At 67.9% G+C, this 5,580-nt stretch overlaps 2 non-coding genes across 2 annotated transcripts; both read left to right on the top strand.

The window, feature by feature from the left end:
* Positions 1-979: 979 nt before the first annotated feature.
* LOC131901652 (5S ribosomal RNA) lies at positions 980-1,098 on the top strand. The gene has a single exon (XR_009376823.1). It is a non-coding gene; the product is annotated as a 5S ribosomal RNA (ribosomal RNA).
* A 3,346-nt stretch (positions 1,099-4,444) lies between these two features.
* LOC131901651 (5S ribosomal RNA) lies at positions 4,445-4,563 on the top strand. Its single transcript, XR_009376822.1, has one exon. It is a non-coding gene; the product is annotated as a 5S ribosomal RNA (ribosomal RNA).
* Positions 4,564-5,580: the final 1,017 nt, after the last annotated feature.

Below are 5,580 nucleotides of genomic sequence, written 5' to 3'. Positions count from 1 at the left end.
GTGTCTCCTGGGGAGAAGAAGAAGAGGAGTAGGAAAGAGCAACGGGAGGAGGAGGAGGAGGAGGAGGAGGAGGAGGAGGAGGAGGAGAAGGAGGAGAAGGAGCCGAAAGTTCCCCAAGGGTGAGAGATGACAGTCGGGGCGACCACCCCATCCGTCCAGGCAGCTCACCTACCTCGGGGGAGCACCTGTCTCGGCGGATGGGTGACCCGCACGATCCGATCCGGCCGCCTTGATGGTGCCTACCTGGGCACCTCCCCTCCCCAGGAAGCCAGGAAAGAAGGTGGCAGAGCGCAGCCCGGGCAGGGCCACGAACCCCTCCTCCCACCCTCACGCCCACCCCCGGAGCCCACCTCCCCACCCCACCCCACCCCCGACCTCCACCTCCCCACCAGGACCCCCACGGGCACAGAAATGGCCTGCAGGTCAGAGGAGGGCTCTAAGGGGCCCCGAAGGCCAGGGGCTGGCTACCTGGCAAGAGGCCCCGGGGTGGGGCGACTCGGGGACCCAAGGCAGAGCCTGCCCTGGAAGGAAGGGAGGTCCTGAGGCGTCCGAGCCCGCAGCCCTGGAAACCCGAGCGGGGGAGCGGGAGGTGCGGGCGCGTGCGTGCACACCGGAGCCGCCCGAGGCCCAGGGAGAGGGAGGAGCAGGCTTGCGGGGCCAGTCAACCTGCCAGAGGCCCGGGTGGGCCCGGTGAGTGCGGCCGGCCCGTGAGGAACGGGAGAGGAGAAGGTCCTGGGGAAAGGCGGGCCACTGCCGGCCCTGGGCCCCTGCTGCGGGCCGCGGGCCAGGGGCCAGGGGCCGCGGACGCGGGCAGCGGGCTGAGGAGGGCCTAGCTGGCGGGCTGGAGCCGAGGGCTGGGGCTCGAGCCGGGCTCAGGGGCGGTGGGTGGGTGGGTGAGCTGGGCTCGGAGGGTGGCCGGCGAACTGAGGAGCTGAGCGCAGCGGCCAGGCTCTTGAGGCTCCCGGCGACGGGCGCCGTCGTCTACGGCCATACCACCCTGAACGCGCCCGATCTCGTCTGATCTCGGAAGCTAAGCAGGGTCGGGCCTGGTTAGTACTTGGATGGGAGACCGCCTGGGAATACCGGGTGCTGTAGGCTTTTTGCCTTGGCCACCTTTTGGCCTTGGAAAGGTCCTTTGCGGCCGCGGGCCCCCACGGGGCCACAGGGGCCAGCCCAGCCCAGCCTGGCCTCTCCGCGATGCCCTCCCTCTCGCCGGGAAGGCTGCCGCTCGCAGCCCTCAGGCGCGCTGCCAACCCACCAGGGGAGAAACACCCGAGTGGGGATCCCAGGACCCCCGAAGAAGAAGCTAAGAATCGGATGTGAGAGGCAGGTCTTGACCGACAGGGAGCCCAGGCTAGCCTCGCCCTCCACATCCCGGGCCTCCATCGCACCTGGCTGCCTGCCTGGCTCCACTGGCGGGGGTCTGGGAGGACTCTCCGGGGGCGGGAACTGGGGGATGGGGGGGTCGGGAGGGGGCAGGGGGGAAGCGGGGACAGATCCGTCCACCACTTCCACACACCCCACCCCTTGGAAGCAGTCCCAGAGGAACGAGGCTCCCACCCGAGCCCTCCACCACCGCCACCGCCCCCACTCAGGTCCCCCACCGGATGGGGGTGTGTGCTCAGAGGCGTGCCTGCCTGCCTGCCTGCCTTCGACCCTCCCTCCCTCCCTCCCTCCCTCCCTTCCTCCCTCCATCCCTCCCTGAGTGTGTAAACTTTGGGTGCGTGCATAGGTGAGAAGGCCCGTGTGGGTGTGCGTGTTGTCGGGTAGGCCGCATTGTGATCATGTGTGCCTGGGTAGCCTCAGTCCTGCATGGTTGCTTGTTTTGTGTGGGGGGGCGGGTGCTCGCGCGTATGTGTGTCTGCGTGTGTGTGTGTGTGTGTGTGTGTGTGTGTGTGTGTGTGTGTTCCGCGCACGCACATGCACGCGGGCCTCTGTGCGTTCACGCGCCCTCGCTCGTGCGTGCGTGTCTGTGTGTGTGCGTGCACACATGCCCGAGTGTGTTTCTGGGTGCGCAAGCGTGTGTGTGGAGTCCCGCGCGCGCGCGCGCGCGCGCGTGTGTGCGTTCATGAGTATGAGTCCACGTGAAGTGGTGCCCTCGGGGGCTGCGACGTGCTCGTGGGTGTGGCTGCGCGTGTCGCCGGTGGGATGGGATGCCAGAGAGCCACAGTTGGTTGCCTCCGGAGCCCGACCCAGAGGCCAAGGCCTGGGCGCGGGCCAGTAGGAGTCAGTAGGGTGGTGGCCGAGCAGAGCACCCAGGTCCAAGATGGGCCCGACCTGGAACCTCCTGGTCCCAGGGCAAGAGGAAGTCAGGGGTCAGGCGCTGTCCCACTAAGCCGGCGGCAGGGGCAGCGGCGGAATTCTCTATGGAGGAAGCCGGTGCCCCAGAGCGGAGGGGTCCGTGCTGTGCTTTGAGAGGCCATCCTTCCCATCGCACACAGTCGGGTCCGGTCCAGCCGCGAGAAGACCCTTGGCTCTTCCTTGATGGAGGCAGCGTTGGGTGGGTGCGTGGCCGGGTGGCCCGGTGGCCGGGTGGCACTAAGAGAATTCTGGCCCCGTGACCTGCCTCTACCCCCACCGTCCACGGAGCTGAGCGCCCAAGAGACTCATGTTCCAATTTGCGCTGGACATCCTTGCCCGTGTATGTTTGTGTGGCTAGGCTTGGGGTTTGTGTCTGGGTGCCGATGAGCGCACGAGTGTCTGCATGTTTGGGCCTCTGGTCTTGTAGGCTCTGGCTTGGCTGTGCGTCCGCCTGCTGGACTCTGAGGCCAGCCAGCCGGCCCTCCTTGCTCAAGCACCGGGTGCTCCATCCGGTGAAGACAGACAGACTTTCTGGCCGCAGGGCCCTGCCCGAGCTGTCTCGTCCATTGGAAAGGGAAGACGTTGCCGAGTTCGGGCCTAGACCCACGCTTCCCTCCTAGTCCCGGACTCTCCAAAGGACGGGACTCTCCACAGGCAAGGTGGGAGGCACGGTGGCCGGGTGGGACTAAGGATACGTAGCCCAAGGGAATCCTGGCCCGGCCGGGGCCTGCCTCTGCCCCCACCGTGCACGCGCAGAGCGCCAAGACCCAAGTTCCAAGTTCCCTGGGACCCATGGGCCCAGGAGCATCTTGTGCGCAGCCCAGGCCCAGCGAGCCATTCTCCCGGGCGCCTCCGCCGCCGCCGCTTCCCGGGGAGGGAGGCTTCTTCCCTAGAGGAATGGATGGACCTGCTCGCGGTGGGGGTGGGCTGGGGGGGGGCTGGGGACAGAACCTGGAGCCCAGGAGCTGGCGTTCCAAGTTCCAGAGAGAGAACCAAGGTCCATCCTGGATGCCCACTCCCCCAATCCCCCACCCACCCACCCGCGCTCTCTCTAGAATGATCCCAGCCGTCCCGTCTTCCTCTCTCTCTCTCTCTCTCTCTCTCTCTCTCTCTCTCTCTCTCTGTGTGTGTGTGTGTGTGTGTGTGTGTGTGTGTGTGTGTGTGTCTCCTGGGGAGAAGAAGAAGAGGAGTAGGAAAGAGCAACGGGAGGAGGAGGAGGAGGAGGAGGAGGAGGAGGAGGAGGAGGAGGAGAAGGAGGAGAAGGAGCCGAAAGTTCCCCAAGGGTGAGAGATGACAGTCGGGGCGACCACCCCATCCGTCCAGGCAGCTCACCTACCTCGGGGGAGCACCTGTCTCGGCGGATGGGTGACCCGCACGATCCGATCCGGCCGCCTTGATGGTGCCTACCTGGGCACCTCCCCTCCCCAGGAAGCCAGGAAAGAAGGTGGCAGAGCGCAGCCCGGGCAGGGCCACGAACCCCTCCTCCCACCCTCACGCCCACCCCCGGAGCCCACCTCCCCACCCCACCCCACCCCCGACCTCCACCTCCCCACCAGGACCCCCACGGGCACAGAAATGGCCTGCAGGTCAGAGGAGGGCTCTAAGGGGCCCCGAAGGCCAGGGGCTGGCTACCTGGCAAGAGGCCCCGGGGTGGGGCGACTCGGGGACCCAAGGCAGAGCCTGCCCTGGAAGGAAGGGAGGTCCTGAGGCGTCCGAGCCCGCAGCCCTGGAAACCCGAGCGGGGGAGCGGGAGGTGCGGGCGCGTGCGTGCACACCGGAGCCGCCCGAGGCCCAGGGAGAGGGAGGAGCAGGCTTGCGGGGCCAGTCAACCTGCCAGAGGCCCGGGTGGGCCCGGTGAGTGCGGCCGGCCCGTGAGGAACGGGAGAGGAGAAGGTCCTGGGGAAAGGCGGGCCACTGCCGGCCCTGGGCCCCTGCTGCGGGCCGCGGGCCAGGGGCCAGGGGCCGCGGACGCGGGCAGCGGGCTGAGGAGGGCCTAGCTGGCGGGCTGGAGCCGAGGGCTGGGGCTCGAGCCGGGCTCAGGGGCGGTGGGTGGGTGGGTGAGCTGGGCTCGGAGGGTGGCCGGCGAACTGAGGAGCTGAGCGCAGCGGCCAGGCTCTTGAGGCTCCCGGCGACGGGCGCCGTCGTCTACGGCCATACCACCCTGAACGCGCCCGATCTCGTCTGATCTCGGAAGCTAAGCAGGGTCGGGCCTGGTTAGTACTTGGATGGGAGACCGCCTGGGAATACCGGGTGCTGTAGGCTTTTTGCCTTGGCCACCTTTTGGCCTTGGAAAGGTCCTTTGCGGCCGCGGGCCCCCACGGGGCCACAGGGGCCAGCCCAGCCCAGCCTGGCCTCTCCGCGATGCCCTCCCTCTCGCCGGGAAGGCTGCCGCTCGCAGCCCTCAGGCGCGCTGCCAACCCACCAGGGGAGAAACACCCGAGTGGGGATCCCAGGACCCCCGAAGAAGAAGCTAAGAATCGGATGTGAGAGGCAGGTCTTGACCGACAGGGAGCCCAGGCTAGCCTCGCCCTCCACATCCCGGGCCTCCATCGCACCTGGCTGCCTGCCTGGCTCCACTGGCGGGGGTCTGGGAGGACTCTCCGGGGGCGGGAACTGGGGGATGGGGGGGTCGGGAGGGGGCAGGGGGGAAGCGGGGACAGATCCGTCCACCACTTCCACACACCCCACCCCTTGGAAGCAGTCCCAGAGGAACGAGGCTCCCACCCGAGCCCTCCACCACCGCCACCGCCCCCACTCAGGTCCCCCACCGGATGGGGGTGTGTGCTCAGAGGCGTGCCTGCCTGCCTGCCTGCCTTCGACCCTCCCTCCCTCCCTCCCTCCCTCCCTTCCTCCCTCCATCCCTCCTGAGTGTGTAAACTTTGGGTGCGTGCATAGGTGAGAAGGCCCGTGTGGGTGTGCGTGTTGTCGGGTAGGCCGCATTGTGATCATGTGTGCCTGGGTAGCCTCAGTCCTGCATGGTTGCTTGTTTTGTGTGGGGGGGCGGGTGCTCGCGCGTATGTGTGTCTGCGTGTGTGTGTGTGTGTGTGTGTGTGTGTGTGTGTGTGTTTCCGCGCACGCACATGCACGCGGGCCTCTGTGCGTTCACGCGCCCTCGCTCGTGCGTGCGTGTCTGTGTGTGTGCGTGCACACATGCCCGAGTGTGTTTCTGGGTGCGCAAGCGTGTGTGTGGAGTCCCGCGCGCGCGCGCGCGCGCGCGTGTGTGCGTTCATGAGTATGAGTCCACGTGAAGTGGTGCCCTCGGGGGCTGCGACGTGCTCG

The sequence above is a fragment of the Peromyscus eremicus genome, unplaced genomic scaffold, assembly GCF_949786415.1.
Source record: "Peromyscus eremicus unplaced genomic scaffold, PerEre_H2_v1 PerEre#2#unplaced_178, whole genome shotgun sequence".
Taxonomy (NCBI): Eukaryota; Metazoa; Chordata; class Mammalia; order Rodentia; family Cricetidae; genus Peromyscus; species Peromyscus eremicus.
The sequence above is the reverse complement of the archived record's forward strand: the minus strand, read 5'-3'. Positions and strand labels throughout refer to the sequence as shown.